Source organism: Ostrinia furnacalis, unplaced genomic scaffold (assembly GCF_004193835.3).
Source record: "Ostrinia furnacalis isolate ACB-3 unplaced genomic scaffold, ASM419383v2 OfSCF2303, whole genome shotgun sequence".
NCBI classification, from domain to species: Eukaryota; Metazoa; Arthropoda; class Insecta; order Lepidoptera; family Crambidae; genus Ostrinia; species Ostrinia furnacalis.
Window position 1 is genome coordinate 81,532 of NW_021132542.1, and position 19,116 is coordinate 100,647.

Consider the following 19,116-nt stretch of genomic DNA (forward strand, 5'->3'; position numbering starts at 1 on the left):
CACTGCATTATCGTTAAATTAATTGATTAATTATTAACGCCAGAATTACAGAAACTAAATTACCTACCTATACTTACTGGTATAATCACCTGCAGCAGACAGATGACATGATTCATTGACAATTTATTTTGTTATAATGATTGGTATTTCCCTTCAATTAAAGTGGCGGAAACATTTTTGTTCATTGTAATATTTTGGGGCATGCTCAGATTAAGTTGGAAACAAAAATAAAAACAATAGATTAATGTAAACATAGCCTGAGTAGTAGGTATTTATTGCTCATTTTAAAAACATTCAAATCATTAACAAATGCAACACAAATTTTGTGTAAGTATCCTTAATTTTCCAGTGTTTATGAACGGATTTGTGGTTTTGCTTTTATTTGATTGAAAGTATTGACAACAAATAAAAGTAAGCGTGCGATATAGCCTTCGTTATAGATACCTACTACACGTGCGTGTACAATCATTAAATATAAAAGTATTGATTATCACTTGAAGCTGAAGAGAAAGTGTTATTTAATAGGAGTTTGAAAACTTACATCTCTATCTTTAAATTATTTCTGGTATTCTAGGAATGTTACGTCAAATTGCATTGGAAACATGCAGTTTTCCTATAGCCAGAAATCGTATGCCCGCGTACCTATATCAGTTAGTTTAACAGCGCCATAAACCTGTGGTTATTGCGTAGGCGCACGCGAGCATTAAAATGGCTTTGATAACAGGAAAATCCAAGGCGAACCTTCTGAAAACCCGCGAATTTTCATGAACTAATTTAGATAACAGAAACTATTTTTCTACTTGTTATTCGTTTAGTTTATGATATTCGACATATTATTATTATTTACCGATTAACACGAATTTAAATAAGGTTTGGTCTATAACCTTACTTCCTTTTGCATGTTGTTTAAGTACTAATGAACAATACTGTCGCGCTGTGATATTGAATTTAAATACCCAATTAATGACTACTTTGCAGGACTTATTAAACCGACACCTTATAACGAAAGGACATAGTTGGTCAAAGCTTCACAAACCGTTACAAGTAGAGATAGCTCGAACCTAACCGCTATTTTTTTTTCTGTTTTTTATGCAGAACAAGGCAGGTGAGTTGATTCTCTGATACACTTCGTAGTTCGTAGGAGTAGATATAACGATTTCTTACTTAGAAATAATGTTATAATAATTCAAAGTAGGTAAGCGCCGTTTGGTGTTACCGCAGTTATCCAATAGGCAGTAAAAAGGTTACATGAATGAATATTTTAAAGTTACCGATAACGTTACAACAAGCTGTATATGTTTTCAGTAAATATTGCGTGTTACAATACTTTCTACGATCGGCTCATTTGACGTCAAGTAGCTATGTTGCGGCAATATGATTGCGGTGCTCGTGTTTTGACATTGTGATGATAAAAACATGTTATATGATACTCGTATGTCTGATAACTAAGAGAATTTATATTAAATAACATATTCGACTTCATAGCTTTGATCGGCCCTTTTTAATAACCTTTTTGTCTTTAATCAATCGATTTAACCGTCGCCTCAAGCCGAGATAATCTCAAAAACCTGCTGAAAAATTGTGCCATTTTCCAGTTGTCCATACGAAGAAAGAAACATTATAAAACATATAATAAACGAAAGATTCTCCCATAGTAACAGTAAAAATTAAACGCAAAGTTCCTTTGTAGCGAAAACAGATAGGTATTCTTACCAAATACTCGCAAAAATTTCACGTTAACTTTCTCCGAGCTGCTTTTTTACCACGAGGCAGTCTGCGGAGCCTATCCTTTTAACACTCGAAGATATTTATGTATTATTTAGAAAAGCAGTCGGACACTTAGCCCGAAGGCCAGTGTTCTTTGCGGCCTTGCAAACATAGGTAATAAAACAATCTGAACCGTTATTATGGCAGCTAAAACCAACTTGGCTGATTAAAACTTTATATATGGTATGGGAAAAAGATGAATCAATGACATGTTAATTTATGTTTGTTTTAAACATTGTAATTTGTTCTGATTGATGCACTAAAGGGTAGGTATATAACTGAAATTCATATGTAGATGTGTAGGTACAATTTTTATTTTACATAAAATCATGAACACATACTAAATGTTCCTTTTAAAAAGTATAAGTTAAAAAATATGTTACAAGACAGTGTTCTGCACAGTGTGTAGCGATGGTTTTTCCCAATGAAAATCCCAGTACGTTACAGTTGAAATCTAAAACATAAAAAATATTAAATTTAAAAATAGTTTATTAATTCACGCCATATAACATTACTAATTTGTGAGAAAGCACAACAAACGCAATGCGAAATAGAGGTAAAGCCTTTTAACTTTGTGTGCATTATTGCAAAGCTTAAATAAGTGTATTCTTAAGTAAGTTAGTGTGTCAAGTTAACATCGACAAGATCAAGTTTGTGTGACAAAGAACATACCTAAGTGTCTTTGTAAATATTGACTAACGCCTCGTTAACATTTTTTTTCATTGATAAAATTAGTACTGGAAAACATCACGTCCGAGAACTATTAAAATAATGTTTTAGTGACTTCGCATACAAATATGTACTGATAACGTTGCGTTGCAGCTGGTGAGCAGTCCACATTTTTGTACAACACTGACTGAACCAAACTGGAATTGTAGAAATCTAAATAACATGTAGAGAAACGTGACGCGGGATTCAAGTTTGTAAGTACGCAAACTCTTAAAGCAATTTTCGTATTTAAGACACACATATCCCTACCATTCTGTAATAAAAATAAGTTAACAATTTTATTATAGGTCGTCATGTCATAAATATTTCATTTAATATACAATATAGCTGACTAAAGATATTCTCTATTTTATGTTACTTATTTGTAACAGCAAATCAATCTAGCATACGAGTAAAATAATTAATTTAACTAATTGATTTTAAATCTTATGTTAAAGATGTAAAGAAGTCGATACTGCCGTGTCAATCCCAGTATCATAGTATAATAATGAATATTGCTACGAGTATGTGTAATTTCGTTTAAATAGATGTGTACATTATACGTAACTAGCATCATTCCTATTTTAAATGAGACACTTATAATATGATAAATACAAGCCCTTGGAACATGTCATTATGTTATTAGACTCATTAAGATAAATATGTGTAACTATCGACCATAATTTGCCAATAAGAGTAAATGATAAAGCAAAAATTGCGACGGATCCTTCAAGACTATTCACAACATTTAATGTTTGCGACTAGTCAGTTTAGATTACTATAATATTGTTCTTCTAATCTTCTTGTCTTGTCATTAAAACTAATAGGTTAATCCGTGTTAAACTGAATCCATGGTTGGTGGCCGAGTTACACGTGCTGTTTCTGAGACCATAGAGCTGATACTGCTGCTGAACTGATATTATAGAAACTAGGATTATTTTTATCGGTATGATCTTTGTTAGTAACTCTTCCCACTTTTCCACTTACTCGTACATAGCGCGTGTAAGCTGTACCTTTAACTAAAAAGAGCAATCTATTCTAATCTAATACTTCTATACTAATATTATAAATGCGAAAGTAACTCTGTCTGTCTGTCTTGCTTTCACGCCTAAACCACTGAACCGATTTTGATGAAATTTGGCATAGAGATAGTTTGAGTCCCGGGAAAGGACATAGGATAGTTTTTATCCCGGTTTTTGAAACAGGGACGCGCGCGATAAGGTTTTTCTGTGACAGACAAAATTCCACGCGGGTGGAAAGCCAGTTTAATATAATCTAACGTTTTTCCTTATCATTCTGTAGAAGCGCTTTAAGTTCGCACTTGTCCACTTATAAAAAAACAAACACACGTTTTATGTTCAATAAATTCTAAAACAAAGTGCTCGGTAAATATTAAAGGCCAAGTTTTACGAAAGTTCGAACACGTGGATTCCGACAATTTGTAACATGTATGTATCAGTTTTTTAAGTCATTTTTTGCACGTCGTTCGCTAGAATTTAAAAGCTTATCTCGATCGAACGTCAACCGCTTACTCCGAGGTTTCTTCGATTCTCCTATTAATAATCGCCAATCGGATTCCCTTCAGGCTATCGACCGCGAAAACAAACTGTTAAATTAACTTTGTACACGGAAGTCTCTGTGCTTCGACAATAAATAATATTTCACTACTTCTCCGATATTCGCCGAGTCGAGTGCATCTCAAAAAACCTTTTCACTTTACTGTTTCGGTTCGAGTAATTTCACGAAATTGATTATTCTCGCTGATATTTATGATTGATGAACAGAATGTTGCGATGTAACTGTGAAAGCTTGAAACGTGAGCGCGCACACAATACTGCCGGTGTAAAGCAGGTTTACAAAAACCAGCTAGCGAATTAAGGGTTAAACCATAATGGCGTTTCGATTTATGTTCGCGATCAATAAATGCACTGGAGAGTATTAATTGGAATTAGTAACGGTTAAAAGTAGGGTAACAACAATATCCGAAGCTTACCATGCGATTTAACCATTGATTTAACCATGTTATTTATGCACAGTTCGGAGTTCCTATTCGATTTGTCACTACTGTCAGCTACGTGACATTTAGATAAAAATCATAAAGTCATTGTTGAATACATCTAGCACAGCATCTAGGTTACCTACATAAACAAAAACGTAATACAAATCGCCTCGGTAGGTACCTTATTAGGAAATGTCACATTGAGTGTAGTATTCCTGATGATTTCATTAATTAACAAAGGGTTTATACGAGTAAATATGAAACAAATCGATCAAGTTAAATACAAACTAGACGTCTTGGTATTCAGTTCGGTTCTCTTTTACGTTCATCTAGAGTTCGTCTAGTATAAAACAGTTTTTAGTGTGATTTTTTTAAGTTTGGAAAATTTTCAATAGCATATTTAAAAACACACGTAAGTTTATATTTACGTTTTCAAATTATTCAATCTACCCAAGGTGAAATGAATTGGTTTAGTGTAGGTATCTACTTATACATCGTTAATTTTTAATGTAACTTTTCGAGTTCGCAGAATTATTTTTAAGACAGCCCGGTTAAAATTTATGTTCATCTCAATTATGGGACTCAAGTCCAATTTATAATGGCGTCACCCAAGACTTAGTGGATTGATGTTACAAAAAAGCCGACTGTGCAACACGGTTGATTTATAAAATCATTTTTATTACTTGACTCTACAATCTTACACTGGGATATAAATAACAAATACTACATTATTAGTAGGCAAGCTTTTAAGCTTAAGGAAGGTGATCTGAGATTTCTGAACACGTTAATACTGAAAACGCTATTTTCCCAATACTTTTAATAAGAAAAATAATAAAAGTATTCACGTGGACAATTAATCCCGCGGTATAAGTTTTGACCAGTATATTAATAAATGATGTTTTTAAATTAAATAGGATTTTTCTTCAATTATTACACCTAAAAAATTTTCGTTTGACTGTACATTTTTTCATTTCAGTTATCATTTACGAGTGGTCCCAGTTGCCGGAAGAATATTATTTAATTTTTACGCATCCGGCGACTGGGACCGCGGTCCCAGTTAATTGCGGTCCCAGTCGCCGGAAGCCTCCGCTATTATTCCTGTGTTCCCATAGTTCCCGGAGGATCTGGATTTATATTCCGTTTCAGCCTAATGACGTCCACTGTTGGACAAAGGCCTCCCCCAAGGATTTCCAGACCAGACCGGTCCTACGCTGTCCGCATCCAAGTACAGGTGGACCGAAGTACCTCCCTATATTTATTTATTGATGTGTGACATATCAAACACACGTAAGTACGTACGTAGACATACGTACCCATAAGGAACTTTGGACAAGCCAAAGTCATAAATAACTTATCTGTAATAATATACACTTGCGAGCAAAAGTATGGAATCACTTACATGAAGTTGTTTCCACGCGATCTTGTGTACTAACGAATTTGTTAGTAACAAAAAAAGTGGCACCATTTTAAAGATTAAACTTTTAACTTTAAATTGATACCAAATTCATTTAAATCACACCAGTATTTAAAAAGATATCCCGGCTGATGTAAAGAAGTAAGGAAAAAGACATGTATCAACTGTTTGATACGTCGCGAGTTGCGGCCTATTTACCCCCTATAAAAGCACGTCTTTTCGGATTTTTGCTTTCACACGTTGATCCTTACACATCTCCGCTTCTTTTGACATTTTACCTGGGATTCTACACCTTCAGAAGCAGCACAAATCGTTGCACTATTGCAAGAAGGGCTCAGCCAGCGGGCTATCGCACGTCAGCTCCACATAAGCCAGTCTTGGGTTTCTAAAGTTTTAAGACGCTTTCAGGAGACTGGTGGCTTTATCCCGAGACCAAGTTCTGAACAGCGCCGGTGCACATCGCAGAGGGATGACCGTTTTTTCATGTCAAACTCTCTATGAAATCGTTATTTGACTGATATCGACGTCCAGCAAGAGCCCAGAAATGTTTGTAGGATAGCTGTTAGCGAGTGGACAGTTCGTCTAAGATATGAGCAATAGAATTTGACTCCAAAAAGGTCTGCCACAGGCTCGAAACTGACGGCAAGTCACCGACTAGCACGCTTTCAATTAGCTCGCACTTATTTTGATGGGAAGGCGAGTAATGGAGGCGAGTTTTGTTCTCCGATGAATGCAGACTGTGTTTGCAGTGCAGCAGTCGAAGAGGTCGGGTCTATAGGCGGCCTGGGGAGAGATTTGTGCAGTGCTGGTTCGCTGAAACAGTGGCTTATAGGGGTGGCTTGCTCGACTTCCCATCGAGATGTGTACGAGCAAATTGAAAGCGTGCTTATCGGTGACCTGCCGTCAGTTTCGAGCCCGTGGCAGGCCTTTTTGGAGTCAAATTCTATTGCTTATATCTTAGACGAACTGTCCACTTGCTAACAGCTATCCTACGAACATTTCTGAGCTCTTACTGGACGTCGATACCAGTCAAATGACGATTTTATAGAGAGGTTGACATGAAAAAACGGTCATCCCTCTGCGATGTGCACCGGTGCTGTTCAGAACTTGGTCTCGGGATAAAGCCACCAGTCTCCCGAAAGCGTCTTAAAACTTTCGAAACCCAGGACTGGCTTATGTGGAGCTGACGTGCGACAGCCTGCTGGCTGCGCTCTTCTTGCAATAGTGCAACGATTTATGCTGCTTCTGAAGGTGTAGAATCCCAGGTAAAGTGTCAAAAGAAGCGGAGATGTGTAAGGATCCACGTGTAAAAGCAAAATCCGAAAACTCGTGCTTTTATAGGGGGTAAATAGGCCGCAACTCGCGACGTATCAAAGAGTTGATACATGTCTTTTTCCTTAGTTTTTCACATTAACCGGGATATCTTTTTAAATATTGATGTGATTTAAATAAATTTGGTATCAATTTAAAGTTAAAAGTTTAATCTTTAAAATGGTGCCACTTTTTTTGTTACTAACAAATTCGTTAGTACACAAGATCGCGTGGAAACAACTTCATGTAAGTGATTCCATAGTTTTGCTCGCGAGTGTAGTTCCTGTAGTTGTCACTTTGTACATTCGTGTTGTCAATGTTTTTCAGCATGTTTTCAGTTTTTCCCCGTTCATTGTTCTTTCAACTATTTTTAGATTCTTACTATGATATTTTTAAACGTGGTACCTTGTGTTAAACTATAGATTAAATTGCCTTATTATAGGTGCTTAAAATGTAATTTACCTCGACACGTTTCGTAAACGGCAAAAACTATCCATAGGAGTCAATGTACACAGTACCAACAGCCAGAAATGCTAAGAATTTTTATTTTTATTTATTTTCTTTCAAAAATGGTGAGGTTTCATGGTTCGTTAGGTTGCATGTATTTTAAAAGTATTATATTTAATTATTTACATTCTTTCACCGTACATAAAACACACGTTAGTTCATACGTTATGCGGGAGTCATGAATATTTTATAACTTCAAATGACCTTTTCATCCTTGGTAAAAGGTAGGATCATTTTACTATTTATCGAAATATTCGATCGGAACAAAACTACCTTTATCATTTATAGCAAAAACTGTGTATAAGGACTTTAATACATTACAACCAAATGATTAATCCGTCTGATAGAATTGAAGTCATATTGTGTCAGTAATGTTCCAAACACGACATCATCACAGCTATTATATTATTTTGTAATGACGTTATAAAAAACCCGTTTACACCGTCAAGTCGATTGTTTTCATAGCGGACGAAAATAACAACAAGTCCCAATAAACTGGTCAAGTCCGTAGTCCGCCCGTTTGATATAGTTGAGGATTAAAACTGCGTTCAGTTTAAGTTTTGTAAAAAAAAAATCTTGTAGAGTCATGAAAAATCATAGACTTTTATTAACCTGGCATAATTTAATAGTCAGCAGGCTATTCATGTTCTTGGTTCAGCAATTGCAATATTGGAATAAAATGAATAATAACAACACATGCGAGTAGTACCTATCTAACGCGATGAATTTATTGAACGGACACAACATCCATTCTTTGTTCGTTTTGCTCCTGTAAATCAGACTGGTAATAACAGGCTTGGCTCAGCGTACCTGTGTGGTCAACCTTGTTTATTTTCCCTGTCAGATACTAAGAGCGCAATTAAGTAAATCTATCTTTGGCGACGATAACGATCAATTTATTTTCATCAATTCAATAGTGTGAACGCTCTTTGAATTAGAATCGATGTCCAAAGTCATAATTGTGAAGGCGCTGTGTTAAATTCGCCATTGTAAAGGCACCCCTATAAATAAATGTTTTTTGATGAATTACAACTAGCTAAGTCGCTATATGCTAGATCATGGAATTCCCAAATTAATACGTGATTGCAGTCAAACTTGCATGTTGAAACAAAAAACTGGATAGGTGGTTTGTTCCGCATAGATAAAAAATAATAATTAAGTAAATAAATAAAATGTAAATATTATTATGCACTAATAACATTAATTTTGGACTTGACGTAAGGTATAAACGTAATAGAAACTTAGAAAGCAATTATAAATATTGCGTTTTTAATTATAATAATTATCAGGTGTTAATTAATTTAAAACTGGTTAGAAAAAACTTGAAAAAAGTGCGTAATCTCTGTTTATGCACCTCATACCTACTCGTATGTGGGTTTATCCCATTTCCATTAGAGTCATTGGTGTTAAGATTTTGACTATGACCTATCCCATTTCATTGGTCTATCCTATATGATTTGGAAAAGATATAGAAGATTTGGAAGTTTATTTATAACTTCGTGCTATTTAATAATAGTCAGACAATTTTCCGTATCTTCAGAATCTTTGGGACTGTCAATTAAGACCACCATCAATCATCAAATGCAGCAAAGAAAGATACTTGATATTAAACAATATTTGTCATTGGATGAACGTGGTCACTTGTTACTTAATATTTTCATCACTATCTACTTCTACTGTGAAACAAAGAAATAACGGGATTAGTCAACTGAAAAGGAAAAAAAGACAAGTAAGTTTCTAGATGAATCTATTTGAGGCAAGATATCCTCGATTAGTCCTTAGCCCGGCTTAATCGATTCGCTCTGCTTATTTCATCATTGATTGCTATAATTAATAAGCCAGTGAATTAATGACTATTTTGCATGACTCAACCGTTCGAGTTGAATAAACGGAGAGATATTAAATAATGAAAAAATAATGTTCGTTAATTATTCTATGGTTGACCTTTATTGCAAGTAAAGCAGCATTTTGAAAATACTGTGGAGGGAGCTTAAAGCACTATTAAGTATGATGACCTATGAGGTCAGTTTGCTATGTTTCCTGAAGTAATAGATTTGATAAATGTCGGATTATAAAAAGGTGGTAACGAATATGAAATTCTGGCTTCTACGAGTATAATGGTGTTTGTTAATTGATTTCTTTTGTCTAAAATTCAACTTGCATTTATACTTTGATAATAATTTATTTGTAAGTAGGTAACATCCGTTTTAATAGGTTGTTCACTCTTTCCTTCGATACATTTGTATTATAATTGGCACTATTTCCATTAAAGATTTAAACACGGGAATATATTTGTAAAAACAAAACGTCCGCATTTCTAAACAATCAGCAAGTTATTATTTATCATCATTTAGTTGTAACGACCAGCTGATTGTTGATTTACTGATTGTTGTAACAAATAGTTTAATAATTATTTTAATAGATGAAGTACCAATCATCATTGTCACCTTAAAAATACTCGAAATATCGCCGAAACAAGTGGTCGTCATACATATCAAATGACACTTCACACTTTGAACATATCAATTAAAACCCAATTCAGTGACGGTATGAATCATAATACTCGTTTAAACACGCGTGTATTTATACCTATTGCAGATTTCTGTGCGTACTTTTACGTAATCCAACGTATGTATATTCCTAATATATGTATTAAAATTAATTTATGGAAATTGACTATTAATATAGCGTGCTTATAATTATTAGTTGGCCAAGATGTCTGTCTGTCTTTTCTTTGTCTGGTAGAGATGATTATTAAATAAGGGTTGAATTCAATATTATAAATAAATAAAAGTCCTACAGGCCATATATGGATGATGAATTGTATTATTAATTGTGATATTTTACTGGACAATTAACTGTTAATTGATTTCCACGGCAAGTGATCACAGTTGACATTGAAAAATAAAATCATAATAATAGTAAATAATATTTACCTTTTAATTGTATTACTTATTGAACTATGAATCAATGGAAATGCACCTATAAACCAATTAAAAATATTCCTTTAACGATCTATTAAAAATAATTAAAACATTCGATATTAAAACAAACGCATGCAGGTCTCGTGACTTACTGATTCATGTAACATCAAAAAGAAAAAATCGAATTGGTATTGGTATTTGATTAAGTATATTATAATGAATAACAAGGAAAATGTCAACTATCTGACTTGTAAGCAACAATTCATCAACGAAATATTTTATTGAAGGATTTATATGCTTTTGTTATTTTTCTTTGTCACCTTGATGAGTAACGTGCGGTATTGGATTTACGAGTAATAAACTGGCCATTTAGTCATAAAATTAAAGGCTACGGTCGTATATTGTTGTAGAGTGGGTTCACACCGTGAAAATGCTGAAACAAGTTGAATTAAGGTAATGTTCAAATTGCTACGTGTGACATTTGAGAAACAGGCACATAAAATGTACTCAAAGTAGCAGTGTGAATATAATGTAGCCCTTTCTATGTTTTAGAATATTACCCCACACAATGTATGTCTCTCGCTGCATTGAAATAATTTCTGTAAACTTAATATACACTACAAGCTCTACTAGCGGCATTGGAAGTCTGATAACGTTATTCTATAGAAGCTATTAAACTTGTAAAGTGCTCATTACTGTCGTGTAAAAGCGGAACTGCATATTGTCAGCTGATGGTATCGGTCTGCGAGCATCTCAGGCAGCGCTGTTATTATACTACGTGTTGTCTTGTGGATCCGTGCTCGTAGATAAAGAAACGTTCATGATAAAAAAATAGGTATACATGGGTTTATATTACCAGAGCTTTTATTAACAAAAGAACCTTTTTGCTCTGGTGAGTACGCCCACTCGTGCTTTGTGAAGCAGGAAAATAAGCTGAAACTTATAACTGCAACGAAATGTATTGACCATTAATATGTATGTCGGTTGACCGTTACACGCGCCTATAATGGCCACAAAGAGGAGAACTGATTCTAAGCGTTATATCTGTAGGATAAGGTTCAAAAAATACTGGCGAGATTCATCACGTAAATTTGAGAAAAGCTGGTTCTCCGCCTAATTATTACAATGCACCGGTTTCCGCAGTCGCTTGTTGAATGCACCGCACTCCAAATCATTTGTTCCCCGTCTTATCACATGACGTTAATAGAGCTGGCCTCATCGCTTATTAGATGCCCGTTATCAACATCAGGGAAATAAATAATTAATTCGCCATGCTGATTATAATCGCCCTTGATAAATATATATGTAACCCATGTAAGTGAGAGATAGAGTTAAGAAAATTTTAAAGTTAAAGTTGCAAGGTTTTTATTCATCGCGTCGTTAAGTCGTTATCTAGTGTTGAACACTTCCAAGAATAATTTGACTAACTAAGTATTTAAGTATTCTTTTAAATGGCCATCAAACGTTAGGTAGGATCAAGAACGACCAAAATAAGGTTAAGAAAAGGTGTGTTGAAAGATGTTCATTATTTGATGCAGTTTTTGTGTCCGGCTGTATATTATCTATGATGTGTTGAAATTGAGTAGCAATAGGAAAACGACCTTCACAAAATGCTAAAGTGAATCTCGAACAAAAGAGCATTGAACACATGCTTGTCATTTACATTATCATCTTGAATCTGTAAAAAGCGATAACAAATGGGTAACTCGCTGAACACAAAAAGCATTTTGCATGCATGATTATTCCAATCACTAGATCGATGCGTGATAGCTCGATCAGTTGATGATTGGGTGGGTATTTGATTTGGCTCTACACTAAAACTTATTTGAACAAAAATTGGAGTTCATAAGTTCCAATGTTAAAGAGTTTTGATTAACAAAAACTCAGTCATATCCTGTCTAGAGAGATTAACGTGCATTATTTTTTGTGCATAACCGAAGCCCGTGTCGTTGATTTTGTTCCCGGCGCGGCAATCAAGGTCTCATACTTTATGAGGATTCGTAACTTTGAAAAACTAAACCGGATTCGATATGTTTTGTTGGAGTTTTTTAATATGTGCTATGTGCGATTACATCATCGATCCAGTAGCCGCTTTAATAAGAATTCGCAAAACACTGGTATTATTCTAACGGACTTTTTACAAAATAAATCTCTCAACATCTTGGAACTACGAGTACCTACTAGTTTTTACTCTAGTTTTAAGTTAATTAATGTCACATTGCACATAATGTTTCGCGACATGGACATGAAAATAAGTTACTTATTTTTTACGTTTGACATCTATTATTTATTTAAAACAATCTTTTCTGTCCAAAAAGCTCGACCGATTGACAAAGTTGCAAGTACCTGATTTAATTTCAGACAAAATTACATGCAATCAAATTTAATTTCAATCGGCGTAGGTACATTGCGTTAAATATATTTGTAAGCCTCTACAAGTGGGCTAATAAGTGCTTGCGTTGCGGTTCCTAGCTGTGCGGTTGCTTAGCGAGTGTTGCATAGTGCGCTGGCGTGGGTCACCGCATTAACCAGTCCCTCTCTTTGTACTTTGTAGCCGCCGAGGGCTGGCCTGCCACTCGCCCGGACCCCGCCACCCGCCCGCGGGGCTTCATTCTACGGTCTCCGATAAGGACAAACACGTAGTATGTATTCTTTTAATTCATTTATTCACATACAAGGACTGAGTGATTGCATATCAGATCACATTACTTAAGCTTTAGAATATTTTTTACACGTCTAGTTTTCTTGTTTCTACTCGTATTATTTGTATTAGATATAAACTTACTTCAGCTACTTTTCTGGTCCTTCGAGCCGGATTTATTTATTTAGTTCTAATTTTATTGGCGCTAAGCGCAAACTCGACTAAACTCTCGCTCATTTAGAATCTGACTCTAACAATCACATTAGACCGAATGTTTTATTGAGTCCTTAAACTTCTGGCGTGGACGCGTGGTAGTATTCTTATGTACTAGGCCAAATCGGTAGCTTTATCTACCTACTCATATATAACCTTAAAAAAAACTCCTCTTATGACAACTTAAGGTAAAAATAATTCTATTTTGTGGTCTATCATAATGTCTATTGTTAAGTCTTTGTTAACATCAAGTTTTTTCACTAAGATGAACCAGACAAATCGAAAGATCACCAGAAGTATAAAAGCTTAGAACTGGTTATAATTCTATTCTTAAGATCATACGTATACAAAGAATATTATTTTTAATTTCAATAGTATTACAAACGCGCAAGCGTTTTATACTTTGCGACCGAACAGGTTTACGTAGTTATTAATAGCAGTTAAAAATAAAATAAAACAGTTAAAACTAGCTATGTGACGATTCATATCCAGTTTCTAGCTTGATTCTATGTTCTTTTTATTGCAATTTTTACATTGACTACGTAAGTAAGTATCTGTGGAAAAGGGCATCGTAGGACACCTTTTTATTATGTAGAAAACCTCGTATTTTTTTCTAATCCACATCTATTTATCACAGATTATATAGCTCTACATCTCCCAAGCGCTCTATTGTAGAAAAACTTTTAGACTCAGCATTTGCAACATTAATATTTCTTATATCGGTTATAGGCCCAATCATTATAACATTACTAATTTTAAATTTATCGCTTTATTATGTAGTCCTATCAAACATCGCGTCGTTGTAGTAACTTGTTAATATTTGTAACAATATCACCCGACCCACTGTTTGCTTGCACATTTGCAAAATAAGAAGAAATCGGCATTCCAAAGGAGTATAAAATTTGGTGAAGGTTTACTTTTGCAGCAATATTGCGTCTTCTAGGCAACTCTCTCAGGGACAGTACCCTTGATACACACTGTTTTTCCGCTTCAATTGGTTTCTAACTCTATAAACAGCTCAAAACTTTGATAATTATTTTTGTTTCGCTATTTCCGCGAGATTTTAAGGTCTTTAATCATTTCACACCACAAGTGATTCGGGCCACGGTGTGAAACGCCCAAGAACTGTCTTTTCGCACTGTATCACTTGAAACTGTGCGAATGGCTCTAGGAATCATTTGAATTGGGTCGAATCAGACCGCGGTGTATCACAATCCTCGTTTTCGAGAGGCGAATCTGAACTAGGTACTGTTAAAAAGTTATAAACTCATTTTGTTCCTAGGCGATTCACACCATGGTGTGAAAGGTTTCTTTCAAAAAGAGCACTCAGGCGAATCACACCGCGGTCGGAATCACTCGTGGTGCGAAACGACTAATCTTAATAAATACAAGCATCAAAATATATCTTTAAATTAAAGGATACCGCAGCGACGCATGCACCTCATTCAAAAGAGATTATTATACATGCCAGTAAATATTCCAATTGAGTATGTGACATACATTATTGCAAAATGATCATTTGGAATTGCATGTCAATTTGTTATCATTAACCGTACGTCTTTAGGTGTTCACATAACGATCGATGAAGGCTGGTTCATTGAAAAACGTTTGCGGACTGCGGAAGAGATTGAAAATATCAGTTGGTAAACTGCGATGCAATTTCTCTCATATTTGTGCCCTATACGACGTTACTAGAAAAAGGTAGGGCAGGAAGAGGTTATCGACTAGTTATCCTCGACAAAAAATGTTATAAAAAAGCAAGCAAGTACGGCTATATTCCGGTTACATTGTCCATGGTATTGGTATGTGTGTACAGTGTCTACTTATGTGGATTAACTGCGAACAGTCACGGTCATTTATTTAAAATTTTGGCACGCATTGATAGAACGGTAAATCTAAACAATTTTAGGTTATTAAACAAGCTTGATCAGCTATTGTTCGAAAATGATTCTAAAGGTCCATTTATTATTATTAGAATGTATGTAAATTAGAATCAATCAGCTAGTCACTGACGTCTGTATGCAGGTCGAAATAGTTACGTTATAATCCATCTTACTTTAACTTTAACAAACGACAATAAAATCTGTCAAACACCGTACACAAAACACCGGTTATCGTTATATGTAGTTACAGTCAAAGTTAGGTGGTGCAACTCAGCCTAATACTAGTAACAACGTTGTTGATAAAGATAATGACGTCACTCATTCCTCTTGAATGGCCGCACGTTGTTAGTACAAGTTTCAGTCAGGTTAATAGTTTCACGGATGGCAGAGCCCATTCATAAAGGCGCGTGACGTTTTGATTACGCTAAAATTACAATAATTATTTTATTTAATAACACATCTTCAACCGTTTAATTGGTTTTCCTGTTTAAACAAGTAAACAGTATATCTCTATGATCTTCTGAGTTGAGATCCACGAGTCTGTTATGAGTCGGTAAGCTAGATAATGCATTGTACTAACTAGATATAAGAAGCTTATCAATTCTATTCTCGTTTTAAATATAAGATATAAAGATACTCCTCTTCATATTTACAAAATTAATTTTTGACGTCAATATTATGTACACAAGTTTTCATGGGTTATTTCAAATTATTTTCTTCATTGATCACTATTCGACCTAATCTTAAACACTGCTGAGGGTTTGCGATGCTACATGAAGACTGCAATACTATCTTTCATTGACAAGCGAAGTAACTTTGGGATCATTAAGCAAGGACTCAGTTTGCACAGAAAAGTCTATGTATGTAGGTAGGTATTCTGTAGTAAGGACTATTTAGATACTATGAGCTTCAGTTTCAGTGTGTTGGCTAACATCAACAGTACGATCTTTAACGCGTAGAAAAATTGCAAAAGTTGATCGTGTACTTAGATTTGTTGATCAATAAGTAGCCGTATTTTTTCCTGTTAAGATTTACTCCTTATTCAATCTCCTTTTAGTTTAATTTAACTTTGGTGGAGTTAATTTCTCACTAGTTGGTACTTAATAAATAATTACTTCATGGCTTCTGAGAATGCTTTGTTGTTTGTCCATTAAAATGTTTTACTGCCTATTTATAAATAATTTAAATTATTAAAATTCATCTGTTTTTTCATGAAAAATATTTTCCACATCGGTGATTCTGAACCAAAAATAGTCTGGCAAAGTATTTTAATTGTGTAGAAACCTGCCTATACTCAAGTTCACTTACCTATATAAATTCTTACCGAATATACGCGAACGTCTAACTAGGCGATGGTTAGAAATCGACCATTGCTCGTCGCAGTTCCTCACGGGACATGGCAACTTTAAACATAAACTTCACGAATTCAAACTAGTTCCGTCTCCTTTTTGCGAGTGTTCCACTGATGATGTCAGTCATGAGCAGTCTGCCCATCATATCTTGTGGGAGTGTGATCTTTGGAAACATGAACGTGATATAATGCTTAATTCAATACAACATACATCTGTTTCCGCAATTTATTACACCGATCTTGTCGCGACAAGGAAAAATTTCCGTGCTTTTAAGCGATTTTGTGAAAAATATTATTGGCAGGTAGTTGCTAATTGCTCATAAGATAGGCCCTCTTAATTTAATTTATTGTCCGTGGTGCATAATCTTTTCTTAAAGGTTTTAAACCTTTGTTTGTCACCTGTCATCCGCTTTGCAATGGAGGGAAGTCGAACCTTAATTTCGAACTCCTCCTATGTTCTTCTGATTAATTTCGTTGCGGTTCCAATGACAGTTTAACTTTCCCCCGGGACAAACTTGACCTTCATTGGTTGGGTTTTTGTGGCGGTCAAGCTATAGATCCTGGCTACACAGGAGTTGCAGTGGTGGGAACGAGAGGTGGGAATAGTCCCGTATACTCAAGTGTATTTGTTCACAATGTGTAAAAGAAGCTGAAGTTTAAAACTAGTTAACATTTCCTACTACGTAAGAGCAGCGTTAAAATACCGTGTTTATTGTAAAAATTACATATAATTGCACATAATTAAAAAGCCGCTGCTCTGACATGTTCTACGCCTGACTCAGTATGGCGACCATTGTTTTAAAGTTTTGTTATTCCACAATTTATAAATGTTGTTAAAATCCTGTTTGTCAAAGAAATAATGCCACTTTTGACCGAGATATTGATTTGTGTGATTTTCGAGGTTATTCCTGATAACGGGACGCCCGAAATACTTTCTTCCTGATTCATCTCTGGCCATTTTTACAAAAGAAACATTGCATGTCAATTTGTTATGTCAATATCAGCAAACCCCGTAACGGAAGCAGACTGAGACCTTAGTAACTGAGATCAATGTCAGAATTTTGAATCCTTGAACTTGATCATAATAAAATTTTGCTTTAACAAGCAGTTTACAAAAACGATCAACAGTCAACTCTACAACGCGAGATGCGTCCGTTATGACCTCAAATCAATATTTAAATTTATCATTTCGGAATGTTTGCGGAATATTTTGATTTCATAATATGTTTGGCGACGTATTTTAGTAATAATGTCCGCAAAATCTCGAGGTTCTTCGTTTGTTACATTTAGTGCAGTTGTATAGGTATTGCTTGTTGTATAGCGTTTAAAAATTACAAAGCTAGGCCAATTTCCAGACTTATTTTGTTATTACGACATAGATAGTAAATAAATAAGTGTAATAATATATATAATTTTAAGTCAATTTTGTGTATCAAAAAGATAGCTTCGATTTCATTACGGCTTCAGAATCTCGAAGATAAATAAGAATTGTTAAGAACTTCGCGTTGATCTGGTCGTGGTCAAGTGACAGTAATTTGATTATATTTTTTCCACCCAAATTGAATTAACTACTCTATTTATCGCTGTTACTATAAATTGGCTATATTTTTTACTAATTGTCTAATCCAACTTCAGTAATCGAAACAATTAGGTTGGTAAGGTCAAGGTCAGAATTACTACGAAGTAAACGTTCATTTCGATTAAACTCAAAATTAAGTGAGGAACACTTCATTCACTACAATTACCTACCTAAGTTTCTTAAAGTAATTCATTGTAGAATGTAAACATTTTTGTGAAATGCTATTATTAAAATTCATAAAGTTACATAATTTTAAATGCTTAGAATTGTTAGATAGCTTGTTTGACCCTCTAACAGCGATAGGTAAAACAATCAATTGAACCATCGAAAAATATTATCCGTTGACTTCCTTATCGGTGACAGCGTTCATTTTGTATGACATTAACCATAAAAAAAGCCTGAAAGTTTATATATAGTCGTTGCGTGAGCGCACGGCGATGGGACTCCATAGCTCGGAAATTGCCGCAATTAAAAATACAATAGCCGACTCACAGGGCCGGCAATAATAACCTCAGGGCTGCCTCAGTATGTCCTTACGCTGTTTGTTAACGACAACTAAACTTCTAAAAGGAAAACTGAAAAGAAAATCCTCGAAAACTAACCGCACTCTATCGGCCGTCATGATGCTACATATACACAGGTACATCGATGCCTATCATGGCGAGTCACCGGCTCCAACAGGCCTCTCTAAAATCGCGTTATGTGACACAAAATTATGTATACTAATCACAGTGATTAATAAGGTTCCCAATAATTAATACATTTGCGGTTTATGACGTTGTCGATCTACCGCAACATAATATAAATAACACACGTTTA

General features: G+C 34.8%; 1 protein-coding gene across 2 annotated transcripts in view; it reads left to right on the forward strand.

Annotated features, from left to right (window-relative positions):
• LOC114354970 (UNC93-like protein) overlaps positions 1 to 19,116 on the forward strand; it is a 77,743-nt gene that overhangs the window by 21,418 nt on the left and 37,209 nt on the right. The window contains exon 2 of one of the 2 annotated variants that reach the window (XM_028307592.1): positions 13,185 to 13,272. The exons of the other annotated variant lie outside the window; for it this stretch is intronic. The gene's annotated coding sequence lies outside the window, so the exon portion shown is untranslated. The remainder of the gene's footprint in view (positions 1 to 13,184; positions 13,273 to 19,116) is intronic. 2 annotated transcript variants of the gene reach the window in all.